This window comes from Cnephaeus nilssonii, assembly GCF_951640355.1.
Source record: "Cnephaeus nilssonii genome assembly, chromosome: 12".
NCBI classification, from domain to species: domain Eukaryota; kingdom Metazoa; phylum Chordata; class Mammalia; order Chiroptera; family Vespertilionidae; genus Cnephaeus; species Cnephaeus nilssonii.
The window spans coordinates 76,550,966-76,573,107 of NC_137083.1; positions in this window are offsets into that span (position 1 = coordinate 76,550,966).

Here is a 22,142-nt window from a genome sequence, read left to right on the forward strand (position 1 = left end):
GGCTGGTTGTCAATGAGAACTTGGGGATCTAAACCCCAAGCTGGCCTCCCCAGCAGAGAGCACTACAACTGAGAGGGTACCCACATAACATCTGGCTGTGAAAAGCAGAAGGGTTGCCGTCTGCCAGGGAGTGATGACTGAAAACTCAGGCACCCTCTTAAATGGCCAATGCACAGAATTCCTTGTGGAGCCACTCACCTTGTCCTCTGGCGGAGGGAGGGCAGAGAGGGCTGAAACTGTTTGATCAGAAGCCAGGGTTGGTGGTTTGGGTGTTATAGCTCAGATGTCAGATATCCCCAGTTTTCTGTGTTGAGTCATTCCCTCACACAGCGGAGGACATCTTTCTGACACATACATTTGCCTTGCCTGGGGGGAAGACAGTTGACCCACTCTATTGGAAAACACCTTGCCCTGCGGCCACTTAAGAGATTAAAAATAGCCAGTAGCCTCCAGGCAAAAGCCTCTGCCCCACCCTGTTGCAAAACATTCTCACCACACCTTAGTACAATTTCCTGGGGCCATTCAAGTTGGAATCCTATCATCTGTAGGCAGAGGTGGTCCCTGGAGGCTTTGAGACTTTGCCTGATCTAATTATTCAGAAACAGTGTTTGACACTGTCCTGCACTAGAGATTGAGGGGCATAGAGGATCTACCTAATTCATAGTCACAAATGCAGACAGCCAAATGAGGAGACAAAGAAACAACCCCCAAACGAAAGAACAAGATAATTTTCTAGAAGAGGAGATAAATGAAGCAGAGATAAGAAATTTATCTGAGGTAGTGGCTCCTTGTGCCACTTGTAGTCCAGGAGGTTGAGCATGGTGAGCACAAGGAGCAGCACATAGCTCACTCACAACACTAATGCCTTCCTATGGAACACCTTCATTCTGAGTAGTGATGAGGGCCAGCAACAGCCTGGGCACTGGGTCCTCGGCAGAAGCAAGGTGCGTGCTGCATTGCCAGGAGCAACTGGGGAGACATGCCTGGGGACAGGGCTCCCAGCTGGCTGAGGCTCATCATAGGCACACTTGGGTTCCATGGCATGGTGGAGGCAGTCCTGCAGCCTGGGAGGGGGATGCAGTGGGCCGGCTTTGGGCATGAGGACTGGGGCCGTGGCTCCTAGGTGGACATGGAGGCAGCAGCAGCAGCGGTTCCTCAGCACCCAGGACTGGCTCTCCCATGGCAGCAGCTCCCAGAAAGGCCTGTGAGGCCTTTTCGGAGTGCTGCATAGTTTATGAGGTTTGGCAAGCAAGGATTCCTACAGATAAGGAGACCCTGGCCACTTCTTTGGTCTGAGGCTGCCAGCAGACTCAAAAAATTTTTTAAAATAAAACAACTACAATAAATAAATAAATAAATAAATAAATAAATAAATAAATAAGAGACAAAATAGCGACAGAATAGACCGATGTGTCCTGAGCCTTGTCCTGGAGCATATAGAACAAGCAACTGAATCAAATAACATCCACCCTGAATTGGTGAAGTAGACACAGCTGATGAGACAATCCATAGCCAGGAAGGGCAGAGGACACCTGAAGAACAGTAAAATCAGGGATCTGGGCTAGAAAGAACTGTGAGACCTTCAAACCCAGAGGTTCAGAGGGAAACCACATGGCACCGAGGCCACGTCCCTTGGGACAGACATAGCATAGCATCTGACTGTGGAAAGGAGGTCCACAGGAATGGTGGCAGGGGATTCTAGATTTGCATCCACAGCCACTAAAGGCTGACCCCAGATTGGGCAGCCTGAACAGCTGCCCAGGCCACACCATGCTAGGAGGAGAGAGGTTCGCAGTGGTGCAGCTCTTTCCCCTCTTTTTTGGTCTTTGCTTTTGTTCACTGAGCCTAGTTCATAAGACCTTTCAAATACAGACACTCACCCATGGCTGAGGTGCAGGTGGAAGTGCGGACTTGTGGAGTCTAGGGAGAGAGAGGGTCGGGGAGGGATGGCTGTGAGTCAGGCACTGAGTCATACCTTACTTGTGGGACCTAGACAGCCATTTGTTCCTGAAGAGAAAGCCCCGCCCTGCAGTCTCCAGGCAACCAATACAGCCACACCCAGACTACACCCTGAGTGGCACAAAAGATTAAAAAAAAAAATCTGAAAGGTCCCTGAGAGTCCACAGGGACTGTCCTAAAAAGAGGCCTTCAGTCCCAGCAAAAGAAACTGAGAAGCTGCAGACAGTACAGAAGAGTGGAATCTTAATTGGCAGAAAGAACGACACTTCACTTTTTCATTTTTATTTTATTTTATAACTAGAGGCCCGGTGCATGAAATTCGTGCACGGGGGTCCCTCAGCCCAACCTGCACCCTCTACAATCCAGGAGCTCTCAGGGGATGTCCTATTGATGGCTTAGGCCCACTCCCCACGGTTCTCTCTCTCTGCAGGGCCTGGAGGTCTCTCTGCAGCCATGGAGATGAAGCCCCCATGCCGTGCTATCTGCTCTCTGCCTGCTGCTGCCATGCGCCATGCAAAGGAAGCCAGGCCTGGGGGCTACTCCGACAGGGACACACTAAGGAAGCCCCTATGCCTTGATGTCCGGGCTCTTTCTGCGGGGTCTGGGGGTGTTCCCATCACCACCTTGCTAAGCCCCTAAGCCCTGCTGTCTGGGCTCTGTCTTCTGGGCCTGGGGCTTCCCTGCTGCCGCTCTTAGGAAGCCAACATGCCCTGCTGTCTGGGCCCTGTTTTCAGGGCCTGGGGCTTACCCACTGTTGCTCTTAGGAAGCCAACAGGCCCTGCTGTCTGGGCTCTGTTTTCAGGGCCTGGGGCTTCCCCGCTGAAGCGCTGAGGAAGCTGCCATGCCCTGCTCTCCGGCCTCTGTCTGCGGGGCCTGGCAGCTTCCCCGCTTCCACGCCGAGGAAGCCGCCATGCCCTGCTCTCCGGCCTCTGTTTGTTGGTCGGACAGGCCAGACACTCCAGCAGTGGGGCTGAGGTGACTGGGCGCCACCATCTTGTGCCTATGGGGGCCGCCATTTTGTCGCGGTGGTATGGTTAATTTGCATATTACTCTATTATTAGATAGGATTATTTCATTATCTTTTTTCTTTTTTTTCTTTTTTTAATTTCTTTATTGATTAAAGTGTCACATATTTGTCCTCATCCCTTCATTCCCATCCCACACCCCTCCCCACGGATGCCCCCACCCCCCTGTTGTCCTTAACCATTGGTTAGGCTCATATGCATGCACACAAGTCCTTTGGTTGATCTCTCCTCCCTCCCCCCCACCCCTACCTTCCCTCCGGTCGATGCCTCGTTGTTTCTGGGTCTGTTCTTGTTCATCAGTCTATGTTGTTCATCATTTCCCCTAGATGAGTGAGATCATGTGTTACTAGAAATATACTTATAAGAACCGAATGTGAGACGAGCAATAATAGTTATGCTGACAGGCAAATGAATCAGTCTGTAGTGAGTTTCTTTCTGGACCAACAGTTCTTTTGAGACCTAATTTCAATGCCCACCAGTTCCTTATGTGTACATGTCGGCACTGACTTTTCAGCTCTAGATGGTGGACAAATGGTGGTAATGCAGGTCCGACTCCCTCTGGTTTGATCTCGCCCGGACCCAGGGGCACGGCTTCACCCAGACTCAGGGGCACATGGCCTCACCTGGACCCAGGGGCACGTGGCCTCACCCGGACCGAGGGGTGCATGGCCTCACCCGGACCCGGGATCCAGCCTCCCCCGGAACCAGGGGCACACGGCCTCACCCAGACGCAGGGGTGCGTGGCCTCAACCGGGCCCGGGACCCAGCCTCATCCAGACCCAGGGGTGCGTGGCCTCTCCCAGACCCAGGGGTGTGGTCTCACCCGGACCCGGGATCCGGCTTCACCCAGACCCAGGGGCGCATGGCCTCACCCAGATCCAGGGGCACATGGCCTCTCCCCGACCCAGGGGGCGGCCTCACCCAGACCCAGGAACCAGCCTCACCCGGATCCAGGGGCGAATGGCCTCACCTGGACCCGGGATCCAGCTTCACCCGGACCCAGGGGCACGCGGCCTCACCCGGACCCAGGGGCACGGCCTCACCTGGACCCAGGACCCAGCCTCACCCAGATCCAGGGGCGCATGGCCTCACCCAGACCCGGGATCCAGCCTCACCCGGACCCAAGGGCGCACGGCCTTTCCCAGACCCAGAGGCATGCGGCCTCACCCGGACCTGGGACCCAGCCTCACCCAGATCCAGGGGCACACGGCCTCACCCGGACCCAGGGGCGCATGGCCTCACCCGGACCCAAGGGTGCATGGCCTCACCCGGATCCAGGGGCACACGGCCTCATCCAGACCCGGGATCCAGCTACACCTCGTTATCTCTTTTTTCTTTACTTTCCTTTTTTCATTTGTTTCTTTATTTTCTATTTTTTTCACATTATTTTTTCATCATTTTAATTTTTTATTCTATTTTATAATTAATTTTTTAAATTTATTATATTTTTCTTCTCTTTCTCTTTCTTCTGATCCACTCATCCTTTTTCTACTTCCTCTATATTGAACTGAGGTCCTCCCCATATTCATCCAATTCTTTTTTTTTTAAATATATTTTATTGATTTTTTACAGAGAGGAAGGGAGAGGGTTAGAGAGCTAGAAACATCTATGAGAGAGAAACATCGACCAGCTGCCTCCTGCACACCCCCTACTGGGGATGTGCCCGCAACCAATGTACATGCCCTTGACTGGAATCGAACCTGGGACCTTTCAGTCTGCAGACCGACGCTCTATCCACTGAGCCAAACCGGTTTCGGCATATTCATCCAATTCTTAACCTTACTTTCTGTATATAAGATTTTTGCACCAAATTCCTCATTACTGGACATTTGGTGTTTGTGTGTTTTGGTTTATCTTTTTGTTCTCTGGTGTTTTCTCCCCATATATATATTATTTTTTCCTTTTTCTTCCTTTTTCTTATTTTTCTTTTCTCTCATACTATTTTTTTTCTTTTTTTGATACCATGTGTGCTCTCTTTTCTCTCCCCTAATGCTCTTTTCTTTGGTGGTCACTTATATTGGGGTTATCGGTGTCGTGAGTACATTTGTGTTTTGTTCCTTTGGTGTCATGTCTTCATGAGTTGCATTTTGTCCTCTTTTGTCAATGTGGTTGACACTGAGCCACATAACCAGACACCCAGAGAGGAGACACCAAACCATGAATGGGTCAATAACACTCCAGACCCAACTACAGAGGCAGGAAGAAGGCGGCAGTGAGGGAGAGAGCATGAGTGAGTGAGGGAGCAAGAGAGGAGTGTGTGGACATTGTGGGGTGTGTGAGTGTGTGTGTGAGTGAGGCACAGTTAGATCCCACAGGACCTTCAGTGGCAGGCTACCAGGCTCACCTAAACAGGCAGCCTCTGCTATCATTGCAAACAGTCCTGGAGTGGTCAGATCTTCAGTAGAGGCCTTGCCTTTTTGAAGGGGAGAGCTGCTGTGGCTGGGATCCCAGCCTCACCTGTACCCAGGGTGCCCTCAGATAACACCCAGGACTCGACAGCTACCCCCCACCATGGACCTACTGCCTCAGCTGCCTTCCCATGGTCACTGAGACTCCAGCCACCCCAGCACGGACTCCTATGAGTTCTGAAGCATGCTCCCTTCTGACCAGCCCAACACTTTAGCCAAAGGCACTATGACCATGCTATCAGCTGCCATGTGAGCAGCCCACTCCCATCCAAGGAGCAGCATACCCACTAGCAGACCATCCCAGACCAAGGAGCAGCAGCCTCACGTGGCTTGCCCCCCATCCAAGGAACAGCATCTGTGTGAGCATCCCGCCCCCCATCTGAGGAACAGCAGTCTTGCATGCAGCCCACCCCTGAATGAGGAGCAGCAGCCTTTGGAGTAGACTGCACCCATCAAAAGAGCAGCAGCTGAGCAAGCACCCCACCCCTGTCCGAGGAGGAGCAGCCCCATGCAGCCCACCTCTGTCTGAGGAGCAGCAGCTGCATGCAGCCTGCACTGGTCTAAGGAACAGTGGCCGTACAAGCAGCCAACCCCTGTCCAAGGAGTAGCAGCCACACAAGCAGCCCGCCCATGTGTAAGAAGCGGCAGCCCCACACAACCTGCCCCCGCTTGAGCAGCAGCAGTGGCACACAGCCTGTACACATCTGAGGAGCAACAGCCACGTTAGCAGCCAACCTCCTTCCGAGGATCAGCAGCCCCAGGAGGAGCCCACCCCCGTCCAAGGAGCAGCAGCCATCCCCATCTGAGGAGCATCACCTGCGTGAGCAGCCTGCACCCCTCCTTCCAAGGATCAGCCAGCCAGAGGAGCCACCATTGCTGTGAATAGCACCCACCAGAGGAGCTGCAGCCAACTGAGGAGCAGCTGCTGCCATGACTGCCTGAGGAGCAGCCACTGCCCAAGGAGCCACTGCTGCCAAAGGAGTAGACCATGCACAACTTGACACCTAGATCCTTCAGTGAGAGGAAAAAATGGAGAGACAAAGAAACCCCCATAGGAAAGAAAAGGAAGAATCCCCAGAAAAGCATCTACGTGAATCGGAGGCATGCAATATGTTAGAAAAAGAATTCAGAACAAGGGTCATACAGTTCGTAAACTGGATGGGTGAAAAATCAACAACTTATGTAAGAATGAAGAAGAAATAAATAGTGATATAGCTGCAATAAAAAACACCATGGAAATTTTCAACAGTATACTAGGAGAAGCAGAGGACCAAATTAGTGAATTAAAAGACAGGGAAGCAAAACACACCCAAACTGAACTGCAATTGGAGAAAAACAATAAAAGACAAGAGGATAATTTAAGGGATCTTTGGAACAACAAGAAATGAAACAACATATGAATAATAGGGGTGCCAGAATGAAAGGAAGGGGAACAAGGATTAGAAAACCTATTTGAAGAAATAATGTCAAAAAACTTCCTTGATGTGGGGAAGAAAAAAGTCACATAAGCACAGAGAGTCTCAAACAAAATGAACTCAAAAAGACCCACACCAAGACACATAGTAATAACAATGGAAAATGTTCAGGACAAAGAGAGAATCTTAAAGGCTGCAAGGGAGAGAAAGAAATTTATGTACAAGGGATCTCCCATTAGATTATCAACTGATTTCTCAACAGAAACACATCAGGCTAGGAAGGAATAGAAGGAAATTTACAAAGTGATGCAAACCAAGGGACTGAATCCAGGAATACTCTATGTATCAAGGCTATCATTCAAAATTGAAGGGGAAATAAGGAGCTTCACAGACAAAAAAAAAAAACAAACAACTAAGGGAGTTTATCACTACCACGCCAGCAATGAAAGAAATGCTAATGGGAATGCTGTAAAAAGAAGAAATAGAAAGGAAAGAAGGAATACAGGCTCAAAAAATAAAAATAGCTACAAACAAGTACCTATCAATAATAACTTTAAATGTAAAGGAACTAATTACTCCAATCAAAAGACAATGAGTGGCTGAATGGATAAAAAAACATGACCCATATATATGATGTCTACAAAAGACCCACCTCAGAACAAGGGACTCACACAGACTCAAAGTGAAGGGATGGAAAAATATCATTCAGGCAAATGAAAATGAAAAAAATGTTGTGGTAGCAATACTTATATCTGACAAAATAGACCTCAAAGTGAAGGCCATAAGAAGGGATAAGGAAGGCCACTTCATAATACTAAAGGGATCAATACAATAAGAGGATATAACCCTGATAAACATATATGCTCCCAATGCAGGAGCACCCAAATACATTTTAAAACATCCTGGAAGATATCAAGGGAGATATCAACACTAATACAGTCATAGTAGGGGATTTTAATATACCACTCACATCATTGGATAAATCCTCTAGACAAAAAATCAGCAAAGAAACAGCAATCCTAAATGACTCACTAGATCAGATGTACTTAATTGACATCTTCAAAACATTTCACCCGAAAATCACTGAATACATGTTCTCCTCAAGTGCACATGGGACATTTTGAAAAATAGACCACATATTGGGTCACAAGCAAAGTCTCCCAAAATTTAAGAAGATTGAAATCATATCAAGCATCTTCTCAGACCACAATGGCATAATATTAAAAATAAACTACAATAAAAACAATCAAAAAAAATCAAACACTTGGAAGCTGAATAGCATGCTATTAAACAATGATTGGGTTACCAATAAGATCAAAGAAGAAATTAAAAACATCCTGGAAATGAATGACAATAAAAACACAACAATCCAAAATCTATGGGACACAATGAAACCAGTCCTGAGAGGGAAGTTTATAGCTCTACATGTCTCCCTAAAAATAAAAAAGAAAGAAAGAAGGAAGGAAGCATGGAAGGAAGGAAGGAAGGAAGGAAGGAAGGAAGGAAGGAAGGAAGGAAGGAAGGAAGGAAGGAAAGAAGGAAGGAAGGAAGGAAGGAAGGAAGGAAGGAAGGAAGGAAGGAAGAAAACAGAAAAGAACTATAATAAATCATCTAACACTACAACTCAAAGAATTAGAAAGAGAGCAATAAGAAAATCCCAGAGTGAGCAGAAGGAAATAATAAACATCAGAAAAGAAATAAATGACATAGAGACCAAAAAAACAATACAAAAGATCAGTGAAACCAAGAGCTAGTTCTTGGAAAAGATAAACAAGATTGATGAACTTCTAGCCAGGCTCACCAAGAATCAAAGAGAGAAGACCCAAATAAACAACATCAGAAATGAAAGTGGGCTGAAACCGGTTTGGCTCAGTGGATAGAGCATCGGTCTGCAGACTGAAAGGTCCCGGGTTTGATTCCGGTCAAGGGCATGTACCTTGGTTGCGGAAAACATCCCCAGTAGGGGGTGTGCAGGAGGCAGCTGATCGATGTTTCTCTCTCATCGATGTTTCTAACTCTCTGTCCCTTTCCCTTCCTCTCTGTAAGGAATCAATAAAATATATTAAAAAAAAAAAGAAATGAAAGTGGTGAAATCACAACAGACCCCACAGAAATACAAAGGATTGTTTAAAAATACCATGAACAACTCTATTCCTTCAAAATAGAAAATCTAGAGGAAATGGACATATTCCTAGAAAAATAAAATCTTCCAAAACTCAATCAGGAAGAATCTAAAAATCTCAATAAGCTGATAAATATGGAGGAAATTGAAGCAGTCATCAAAAAGATTCCAGCAAACAAAAGCCCGGGGCCAGACTGCATCATAGAGGACTTTTACAAACATTCAAGGAAGAACCAAAACCTATCCTCCTCAGACTATCCCAAAAAATTCAAGAGGACAAAACACTTCCAAGCTCATTCTATGAAGGCAGCATTACCCTAAGACCAAACCAGATAAAGACAACACAATGAAAGAGAATTACAGGCCAATATCCCTCATGAACATAGATGCCAAAATCCTCAACAAAATTCTAGCAAATCAGATCCAGCATTAACTCAGAAAGATCATACACCATGACCAAGTAGGATTTATCCTGGGGATGCAAGGATGGTATAATATCCGCAAATCAATAAACATGATACATCACATAAACAAATTGAGAGATAAAAATCACATAATCATATCAATTGATGCAGAAAAGCATTTGACAAAATCCAACACCTTTTCTTGGTAAAATCCCTCAGCAAAATGGAAATAGAGGGATAATGCCTCAATATAATAAAAGCCTTATATGACAAACCTACAGCCAACATCATACTCAATGGGCAAAAACTAAAACCATTTCCCCTAAGAACAGGAACAAGACAGGGATGCCTACTTTCTCCACTCCTGTTTGACATAGTTCTGGAAGTGCTAGCCATATCAATTATACAAGAAGATGAAATAAAAGGTATCCAAATTGGAAAAGAAGACATAAAACTGTCATTGTTCACAGATGACATGATATATTCATAGAAAACCCCAAAGACTCCATAAAAAAAACTATTAATAAATGAATTTGGAAAAATTACAGGATACAAAATTAACATCCACAAATCTATCGCCTTTCTATACACCAATAATGAACTCACAGAAAGAGAAATGAAAAAAACAAACAAACAATTCCATTTACCATTGCACCAAAAAATAAAGATACCTAGGAATAAACTTAACCAAGGAGGCAAAAGACCTGTACTCAGAAAACTATAGCATGTTGAAAAAAGAGATAGAGGTACATATATATAAGTGGAAGAATATACTGTGTTCATGGATTGGTAGAGTCAACATCATTCAATGCAATCCCTATTAAAATACTAACGCATATTTCACAGATCTAGAATAAACTCTCCAAAAATTCCCTTGGAATCAAAAAAAGACCCTGAATAGCTGCAGCAATTTTGAGAAAGAAAAACAAAGTTGGAGGAATCACAATACCAGATTTCAAGTTATACTACAAAGCCATTGTAATCAAAACAGCCTTGTACTGGCATAAGGACAGGCATATAGACCAATGGAAAGAAGAGAGAACCCAGAAATCAATCCAAGCCGTTACACTCAATTAATATTTGACAAAGGAGGCAAGAGCATACAATGGAATCAGGACAGTCTCTTCAATTAGTGGTGTTGAGAAAATTGGACAGATTCATGTGAAAATAGACCACCAACTTATTCTATACACAAGAAAATACTCAAAATAGATAAAAGACAAATATGTCATGAAACCATAAAAATCCTAGAAAAAAACACACGTAGGCAGCAAAATATCAGACAACTCTCATTGCAATATGTTTACAGATACATCTCCTAAGGCAAGGGAAACTAAGGAGAAAGTAAACAAATGTGTCTACATCAAAATAAAAAGCTTCTTCACAGCCAAAGAAACCATCAACAAAACAAAAAGAGAGCCCACTGTATGGGAGGACATATTTAGCAATGATACATCTGATAAAGGGTTAATATCCAAAATACATAAGCAACTGATATAACTTAACAGAAGGGAGACAAACAATCCAAATAAAAAATGGGCAAATGACATAAAGAAAGATTTATCCAAAGAGGACTTACATATGGCCAAGAAACATATGATAACATGCTCAAAGTCACTAATCATCCGAGAGATGTAAATCAAAATAACAATGAGGTACCATTTCACACCTGTCAGAATGGCTAACAACAACAAATCAACAAATGACAAGTGCTAGTGAGGATGTGCAGAAAAGGGAATCCTATAAACTACTGGTGGGAATATAGACTGGTGCAACCATTATGGAAAACAGTATGGAGTTTCCTCAAAAATTATATACAGAACTGCCATTTGACACAGTGATCCCACTTCTAGGAATATAGCCTAAGGAATGCAAAGCACCAATCTGAAAGAATGTATAGCTAAGATCTGGAAACAGCCCAAGTGCCCATCAGTAGATGAGTGGATATAAAGATTGTGGTATATAAATACCAGGGAATGCTATGCAGCAATAAAAAAGAAGAATCTCTTACCCTTGGAGACATCATGGAGGGACCTGAAGAGTATCATGCTAAGTGAAATAATCAGTCAGAGAAAGAAAAGTGTCACATGATTTCACTCATCTGTGGAATCTAAGTAACAAAATAAACTGATGAATGAAGTGGATCCAGAGACATGGAAGCATGGAACAGAGTACAAATCTTAGAGCGACAATGGGGTAGTATGTGTGGGTAATTGACCCATGGACACAGACAATATGATGCTGAAGGCCTGGAGTGGGGGAAGAAGAGAGAGGTCAGGAAGGGGTCAATGGGGAAAAAAAATGACACATATGTAATACTTTCAACAATAAATATTTTTTTTAAAATAAAAGACTGAATGACAATCAGACTGCAGGCAAAGGTGTGTCTCTGGAGGCTTTGAGTCTTTGCATGATCTACTTCTGGGCTCAGGGTTAGGAAAAGCAGACCTTTGTGTACATCTTGGTCCATTTCAAAGGTATGCAGCCCCAACAGAGTGAGCCACATGCTGTGGATTGCTGATAGCTCCTAATAGGGTACTCAGAACCAGTCACAAACAGTGTCTGACATAGTCCTTCACTAAAGATTGAAAATTATAGATCTACCTAATACATAAACACAAATCCAAACAGGCAGCCAAAATGGGGAGTCAAAAAATCCAGGCCCAAAAAAAGAACAAGAGAATTCTCCAGAAGAAGAGCTAAATGAAACGAAGATGAGAAATTTATCAGATGTAGAATTAAGAAACATGATTACAAGGATGCTTAACAGCATGAGAAAAGATATAGAAACTATAATAAAAGCCCAATCAGAAATGAAGAATGACATAGCACTAATAAAGACCACATAAGAATGAATACACAGCAGATTAGGGGAAGCCAAGGATCAGGTCAGTGAGTTAGAAGACAGGGTAGAAAATATCACTCAATCAGAGAACCAAAAAGAAAAAAACAATTGAAAAACAGGAGGACAGCTCAAGGGAGCTTTTGGGCAACATGAATCGTAACAATATTCATAGCATAGGACTGCCAGAAGGTGAAGTAACTAAGCAAGGGATAGAGAACCTGTTGAAAGAAATGATGACAGAAAACTTCCCTAACCTGGGAAATGAAAAAGTCACACAAGTTGGATGCAAAGGAGTCCCAAGCAAGAAGAACCCAAAGAGGCCCTGGCCTAGACACTTCATAATTAAAATACTAACAGTTAAAGACAAAGAGAAATCTTAAGAGCAGAAAGAGAATAGCAATTTGTTACCTACAAAGGAGCTACCATAGGCTGTCAGCTGATTTTTTCATCAGAAACACTATAAGCCAGAAGGGAATGGCATGAAGAATTCAAGATAATGAAAAGCAATGATCTGAAACCAAGATTACTATATCTAGCATGGCTTTCATTCACAATAGATGGTAAAACAAAGAGCTTCCCAGATATTAAAAAGAAATACTAAAGGAGTTTACTACCACCAAACCAGAACTGCAAAAAATGCTAAAGGGACTGCTGTACTGAGAAGAAGAACAAGAAAGTGAGAGCAGGAGAGAGAGAGTGGGGGGGAGAGATAGAGGGAGAAAGAGAGAAAGAAAGACAGACGAGAGAGAGAGAGAGAGAGAGAGAAACAGAAACATAGGCATAAAGAATTTAAATGGTAATAAATAAGTACCTATCAATAATAACCTTAAATGTAAATAGGTTACATGCTCCAATCAAAAGACATAGAGTAGCTGAATGTATACAAAAACATGACCCAAATATATGCTGTTTAAAAGAGACCCACCTCAGAACAAAAGATTTATACAAGATGAGAATGAAGGTATGGAAAAAAAAAATCCATGCAAATGGAAACAAACAAACAAAATCTGGGGTAGCAATACTCATATCTGACAAAACAGACTTCAAAATGAAGGCCATCAAAACAGATAATAAAGGCCACTACATCCTAATAAAAGAGCAATATGCAAATTAACCATCACTCCACTACACGCACAAGCCACGCCCACCAACCACACCCACCAGCCAATCATATCGAGTATGAAAATTAACCCCAACCAAGATGGCTGCAGCCACAGACAGCAGGAGGGAGGCTTGGGTTTCCCTGGCAATGGAGGAAGCCAAGCTTTCCTCACACCCTGGCGGGCCCAGGCCTCCACTCAAGGGTACAAAGTTTCAATTATATAAGGTAAATAAATTCCAACAGAAATGGCTGCCGCCACAGAGCAATCAGGAGGCTTGGCTCCGCTCCAGGCTACAAAGTTTCAATTGTAGAAGGTAAATAAATTCCAAATACCAGGGCCTCTGCTTGGGTCGCCAGGGGGCGTGGACAGCCTGCAAACCACCACAGGCCCTTCACCCAGGCTGCCCCATGCCCCAAGGGAACCCCCACCCTGATTCAAGACACCCTTCAGGGCAAATCAGCTGTCCCCCACCCATGCACCAGGCCTCTATCCTAACTAATAAAAGAGTAATATGCCGATTGACCATCACTCCAACAAACAAGATGGCTGTCCCCATGTGGTCAAAGATCCTGCCCCCATGTGGACACAAGATGGCCACCACAAGATGGCCAGCAGGGGAGGGCAGTTGGGAGGCACCAGGCCTGCAAGGGAGGGCAGTTGAGAAGGACCAGGCCTGCAAGGGAGGGCAGTTGGAGGCAATCAACCCTGCAGGGGAGGGCAGTTAGGGGTGACCAGGCCGGCAGAGGAGGGAAGTTGGGGGCAAACAGGCTGGCAGGGGAGCAGTTAGACATCAATCAGGCTGGCATGGGAGTGGTTAGGGGGTGATCAGGCTGGCAGGAAGAAGCGGTTAAGGGCAATCAGGAAGGCAGGCAGGTGAGCAGTTGGTTGTCAGCAGTCCTGGATTGTGAGAGGGATTTCAGATTGGAGAGGGTGCAGGCTGGGTTGAGGGACACCCCCACCATGCACTAATTTCGTGCACTGGGCCTCTAGTAATAAAATAAAAGGATATAATCCTGGTAAACATATATGAACCCAAATATACATTTCTTAAAATTTTCTGGAGAACTTTAAGGGAGGGATAAACAGCAGTACAATCATAGGGGACTTTAACACCCCACTGACTACACTGGATACATCTTCCAGAAAAAAGAAATTAACAAGAAAACTATGACTCACAAGGACACACTGGAACGATATGGGGAAGCATGGGACTTGGTTGGAAAATCTGTAAGGAGGAAACTCCAAAAGGTAGGAACCTCCTGAGGAGTTGGCTGAAGGCAATTGCCCATGATTATTCTTTGACCTTTCTAAACATGTCTGTGTATGTGCGAGCCCCTGGGTGTTTACTGGAATCTTTATGTTTAATCTTTAGACATCCTTGCTTAAAGGACACTGCAGATGCTTGTGTCTTCTCAAGAATGCTTACACTGCTGATAGTATTTAAAAGTTTACTTTGGTTCAAGCTGCTGTTACAAAAAAGGCTGAGGTGACAGGCAAATGGAGCTGTTTGTTTTTTCTAATCAGGCAGTTCCTTAGCTCTCTTTCATAGAAATGTGCATTGGAGTAATCACTCATCTGTCACTAAGGGTCTGCTGGTCAGCCCTATCAGATCAGATGGATTGAATTGGCATTTATAGAACATTTCAGCCCAAAGCTTCAAAACATACATTCTTCTCACCTGCACATGTTGAGATAGATCACAAAGATAGACCACATGTTAGGACACAGAACAAGTCTCTACAAGTTCAAAAAGATTGAAATTGTATCAACCATCGTCTCAGATCACAATGCATGAAATTAGAAATCAACTACAGTAAAAACACTCAAAAACATTCCAATATATGGAGGCTAAATATCATGTTATGAAATAATGAATGGGCTACAAATGAGGTTAAGAGAGAAATTAAAAAAGAAAAACTTCCTGGAAACAAATGAAAATGAACACACACTAACCCAAAACCTCTGGGACACAGCAAAAGCAGTCCTGAGAAAGAAGTTCATAACATTGCAGGCTTAACTAAAAAAAAGAGAGATAAAAGAAAAGAAAAATTAATAATAAACTATTTAACCCTACAACTTTAAATTAGAAAGAGAACAACAAGAAAAAATCCTGAGTAAGTAGAAGGACGGAAATAATAAAGATTAGAGCAGAAATAAATCACACAAAGACCAAAAAAAAAAAAAAAGTACAAAAGAGCAATGACACCAAGAGCTTGTTCTTTAAAATGATAAATAAGATTGGTGAACCTTTAGCCAGACTCATCAAAAAACAAAGCGAGAGGACCCAAATAAATAAAATTAGAAATGAAAGCAATGAAGTAACAACTGACACCACAGACTTACAAGGGATTGTAAGCAAATACTATGGACAACTATATGCCAACAAGCTAGACAATGTGGATGAAATTGACAAATTCCTAGAAAAATACACTCTTCCAAAACTAAATCAGGATGAATCAGAAAACCTGAATAGGCCAATAACAACTGTTGAAACTGAAGAAGTATTTTAAAAATTTCCAGAAAACAAAAGCCTTGGTCTGGACCAAGCTTCACAGAGAAGTTTTACCAAACATTCAAAGAAGAACTAAACCTATTCTCTTCAAACTATTCCAAGAAATCCAAGAGGAACACTTCTAACCCCTTTTATGAGTTCAGCATTATCCTAATTCTAAAATCAGATAAAAATACTACAAAGAAAGAAAATTGCAGGCCAATATTCCTGATAAACATAGATGCTGAAATGCTCTACAAAATATTACCAAATTGGATCCAGCAATACATTTTAAAAAATCATACACCATGACCAAGTTGGATTAATTCCAGGGATGCAAGGGTGGTACAATATTTGCAAATCAATACACATAATCCATCACATAAACAAATTAAAAGACAAAATCACATGATTGTATCACATTTCAAAAGCAGAAAAAGTTTTTTTGACAAAGTCCAATACCCCTTTTTGATAAAAACTCTCAGAAAAGTGGAATACAGAGTTAATACCTCAACATAATAAAGGCCATATATGACAAACCTATAGCCAACATCATACTTAATGGGCAAAACTAAAAGCATTTCCCCTGAGAAGAGAAACACAATAAGGATGTCAACTTTCACCTGCTAGCCACAGTGACCAGAGAAAAAGAAAATATAAAAGTCATCCAAATTGGCAAGGAGGTACTAAAATACTCCTTATTTGAAGATAACATAATATTCTATATAACAACCCTAAAGACTCCACCAAAGAATTATTAGATTTAATAAATGAATTTGGCAATGTAGCAGGGTACAAAATTATCACCAAGAAATCGATGGCATTTTTATACACCAATAATAAATTCTCATAAAAAAACTAAACAAATAATCCCATCTACCATTGCAACAAAAAATTAAAATATTTAGGAATAAACTTAACCAGGGAGATAAAAGACTTGTACCTGGAAAACTACAGGACATTGAAAAAAGAGATAGAGGAACATATAAACAAGTGGAAGAATATACCATGTTCATGGATTGGTAGAATTAACATCATTTAAATGTCCATACTACCCAAAGAAATCTGTAGATTCTATGCAATCTCTACTAAAATACCAATTGCATATTTCACAGATATAGAACAAATACTCCAAAAATTCATATGGAAACAAAACAGGTTGTGAATAACTGAAGCAATCTTGAGAAAGAAGACGGTGGGATCACAATACTGAAATTCAAACAGCCTGGTTCTGGCACAAGAACAGACATATAGAACAATAGAAAGGAAAGAGAACACAGAAACCAACCCAAGCCATTACACTCAATTAATATTTGACAAAGGAGTCAAGAAAGTACAATGGAGCCAAGACAGTCTCTTCAATAAATAGTATTGAGAAAATTGGACAGATACAAGCAAAAAAAAAAATGAAACTAAACCACCAACTTATACCATAGACAAGAATAAACTGAAAATGGACAAAAACTTAAATGTAAGTCTTAAAACCATAAAAATTCTAGATGAAACCATAGGCAGCAAAATCTCAGACATCTCTCTTAGCAATACATTTACCAATACATCTCCTAGGGCAAAAGAAACTAAGGAGAAAACAAAGAAATGGCACTACATCAAAATGAAAAGCTTCTGCACAGCAAAAGAAATCATCAACAAAATGACAAGACAGCCCACTGCATGGGAGAACATATTTGCCAATGACACATCTGATAAGGGGTTAATTTCCAAAATATAAGTATCACATGACCTCACTCATATGTGGAATCTAATGAATGAAATAAACTGATGAACAAAATAGATCCAGATATATAGAACCATGGAATAGAATGTTGATTCTCAGAAGGAAGGTAGCGGGTGAGGGGGAAGGCAAGATTAACCAAAAACTTCTATGCATATATGCATGACCTCTTGACACAGACAATAGTGTGGTGAAGGCCTGGGACAGCAGACTGTAAGGTGTCAGTAGGGGATAAAATGGTACACATGTAATACTTTCAATAGTAAATATTTTTTAAATCCCTTTAATATGTGGATAACAGTAGGTGACGTCTATATCTTTTCTACTGCATACTCCTACCCTAATAATTTATAAGATTTCCCAAAGCACATTTCCATGTTCTACCAGCATGTCTTGGTGGTCACACTGTCCTTGCTCTGCCCACTTGAAATTAACTTCTTCATGCATCACCTAATTTTGCCACCAATAGGAATTAAACCTCTCCCTTACTTCCCTCAGAGACAAATCAGTTTAGTCTGTACATTTTAAAAAGTTAGCAAAGGCTCAAGGATATGAAAGAAGCTCATGATTTTATCAGAAATAGTCACTCACAGTGAGACAAGTTTGGCTTCACTCTGCAGAATAGGGGGTCCACTCTATTGTTTTCATCATTGGAGTTCCAGAAAATATTCTAAAACTCCAGTGATGAAACATCCTATCCTATATAATAAAAGCCTAATATGCTAAGTGTCCAGTCATCCGTTCAACCAATCAAAGCGTAATATGCCAATGATATGCTAAGTTCACTCAACTGCTCGCTGTGACATGCACTGACCACCAGGGGGCAGATGCTCTGACCAGTAGGTTAGCTTGCTGCTGGGATCCAGCCGATCAGGACTGAGTGAGACAGGCTGGACACACCCTGGAGCCCTCCTGTGGTCCCTCCCCAGCTGACCAACCTCCCGCATCCCTCCCCAACCCCAATCACGCACTGGTGGGGTCCCTTGGCCTGGCCTGCACCCTCTGGCAATCCAGGACCCCTCGGGAGATATCAGAGAACCTGGCCCAATCCCACAGGCCAGGCCGAAGGATCCCACTGGTGCACGAATTTGTGCACCAGGCCTCTAGTTTTATCATAAATTTCTAGAAGCACATACTTAACCAAAGAGCCACACATACCTTGAAAGAAAAATGTAAATACAGGTTTAATATTTTAAAAAGTCTTTAACTGCTGTGTAGTTACTTTCTTGTAAATGCACTCACTTATTCTTACCTTTGCATTCAGGTTAATGCTGTAGATGAGGCAAAATAACAGGTTCTGCTCTTGAGAAGCTGTGAGGAGATGAGAAGCCCATGTGCAAAACCCTGAGAGCAGTGTTGCCCATTTGTCTCCCAGGGCAAAAGGCAGACAGAAAAATCTTGATAAATACCATGCATTGTGATTAATAGGATGGAAGAATGAGGCATGTTCCCTTTTCTGTTGGGTGATTACACCTATTCATCCCTTCATTAACAGTCAGTGATTATTTGAACTTGAAGGAAGATTTTATAGCAGACACTGAGAATCTAGAGAAAGTAAAATAAAGTCACTTTTGAGACTGGCTTTCTTCACTGAGCATAAAGATTTTGAGAATCATTCATGCTGTTTTTATCAATAGCTGTTCTCCTTTACTGATGGGTAGCATTCCACCTTATCAATATACCACAGTTTCTTTATCACTTCTACTTTATTTACTCTTATGCCCCTAATTGATTGTTCTTGTCTAATTGCATTGGCTAAAATCTCTATTGTAATATTGAATTGTAGTAAATGGGCATACTTGCTGTGTTGCTGGATATGCCCTCAGTGTTTCTCAGTTAAGTAACTGAGATACTAGAAAACAAGAGTATATGGCGTGTGTGTGTGTGTGTGTGTGTGTGTGTGTGTGTGTGTGTGTGTGTAATTATATTAAGCAAGTATCCCCCAATCACTATTTTCTTGAGAGTTTTTATCATTCACAGCAATTAATTTTGTCAAAGGCTTTTAAAATTTATCTATGTGAATAATCTTATGATTCTTTCTCTTTAAACCTATTCATAAGTGAATAATATTAGTAGATTTCTTAATATTGACAGGTTTTCATTTTTGTTTTGCATTTCACATGATCATGATGTATCACATTCTTCATGTGGTTTTGGAGTCTACTTGCTAATATTTTACTTAGTGCTTTTGCATTAATATTCATGAAAGATACTGTATAGATTAATTGTTTACACTGTCACTGTTGGGCTTGTTATTAATGTTACATTTGCTTTGAAAAGGCAATGAAGAAATTTCTCTTCATTTTCTATGCTCTGGAGCAATTTGAAGAACATTGGAACTATCTGGACCTTGAAGGTTTGGATAAACTCCCATCAAAACAGTCTGGTCATTGTACTTACTTGGTAGTGTGGCTCCTTACGACGTCTCTCTATTTCTTCCACGTTAATTGTTTTATTTACATTTTTTCTACTGGAGACAATTTTGGTAATCTGTGTTGCCCTAAGAAATTATACATTTTGTCCAGGTTTTCAAGTTTATTTGCAAAGAGGTTTTAATTTTTTTTTGTTTGGATAATCTAATTATTTTGTTTTTTCAATAAACCAGGATTATGATTTATTAACTAGGTCTAAAGATTTTTTTATTCTTTACTGTGTTATGTTTTGATTTCCATACTTGTGCTTTCTTTTGGTTTTCTTTATTGTACTTTTTCTAGATTTTTTTGTATGAACTGAGGATTTAATTTATTTGTATTCATTTATTTTTATTGTAAAAGTCTTTGATGCAAAGTATTTTCTTCTGATCACTCCTTTAAATTAATCCTATATTCTTTCACCTGATACTCATTATTTTTATTATTGTGATCTTTAAAAAAAGTCTAAAGTCTGTTTGTATTTTTCTTTTCAGCAAGAGTTGTTTTCAAACGGGCCATCCAACCACACAGGGAAGGCAGGGGAGCAGGGGGGTAAGAAATCAACCAAAAGACTTGTATATGAGCATAACCAATGAACACAGACAGTAAAGCAGTGAGGGCATGAGCTGGGGGAGGAGGGAGCAGCCAGGGAGAGGTCTTTGGGGCAGAAAGGAGACATGTAATACTTTAAACAAAAAAGAATTAAAAAATTTTTGAAGAGTTGTTTAAGTTATTATAATTTTCAGATGGAAGAACCTTTTTTTTTTCCTAGAGAAATTCCTGTTTTTATTGCATTGTTATCAGAAAGTGTTGTTTGTAGTATTTCTACTTTATGGAACACACTGATGTTTATTATTATTATTACTAGAGGCCCGGTGCACGAAATTCGTGCACGGAGGTTGGGGGAGTTGTCCCTCAACCCAGTCTGCACCCTCTCCAATCTTGGACCCCTCAGGTGATGTCTGACTGCTGGTTTAGGCCCGGCAGCTAGATATCCCTCTCACAATCTGGGACTGCTGGCTCCCAACTGCTCGCCTGCCTACCAGCCTGATCACCCCCTAACCACTTCCCTGCTGGCCCAATCGCCCCCAACTGCCCTCCCCTGCAGGCCTGGTCTCCCCTAACTGCCCTCCCCTGCCAGCCCAGTCACCCCTAACTGCCCTCCCATGCAGGCCTGGTCCCCCCCCCAACTGCCCTCCCCTTCTGGCCTGGTTGCCCCTAACTGCCCTCCCCTGCAGGCCTGGTCCCCTCCAACTGCCCTCCCCTGCAGGCCTGATCGCCCACAACTACCTTCCCCTGCTGGCCATCTTGTGGTGGCCATCTTTGACCACAGGGGGAGGGGGGGCGGCCATCTTGTGTGACAGCCTGAGGGTCAATTTGCATATTACCTCTTTATTATATAGGAAGGTGATCAGTTTTTGTGACTGATCCATGTGTATCTGAAAAACAAGGGTGTATTCTTTATTACAAAGGGATTATTTTTTCTATACCCATGAGATATACTTCCTTTATTATGTTGTTAATTCTTCTATATTCTTACTTATGTCTTCTCTACTCGATTTATCTTGTACAGAAAATGGTGTATTAAGGTTTCCTATTATTAGGGCATTTTCATTCGTATGTCCTTGCATTTCCTACATTTTATGTTTTATGAATATGCTTGCTGTGATATTTAGTGCATATACTGGTATATTCTTTTTTTAAAGTTATTTTTCAATTATTTTTTTTAATTTAGTGAGAGAGGAAGGGAGAAGGAGAAAGAGATAAAAACAATGATCTACTGTCTCTTTTTTAAAATATTTTTTATTGATTTTTTACAGAGAAGAAGGGAGAGGGATAGAGAGTTAGAAACATTGATGGGAGAGAAACATCGATCAGCTGCCTCCTGCACACTCCCTACTAGGTATGTGCCCACAACCAAGGTACATGCCCTTGACCAGAATCGAACCTGGGACACTTCAGTCTGCAGGCCAATTCTCTATCCACTGAGCCAAACTGGTTAGGGCTGATCTACTGCCTCTTGAACACTCCCTACTGGGGGGTTGAGCCTGAAACTCAGGCATGTGCCCTGAGAAGGAATTGAAAAGGTGACCTCTTGGTGCATAAGATGATACTCAACCCACTGAGCCACACCAACTGGGCTGGTGTATATATATTCTTTTTTTTTTAATATATTTTATTGATTTATTACAGAGAGGAAGGGAGAGGGAGAGAGAGTTAGAAACAT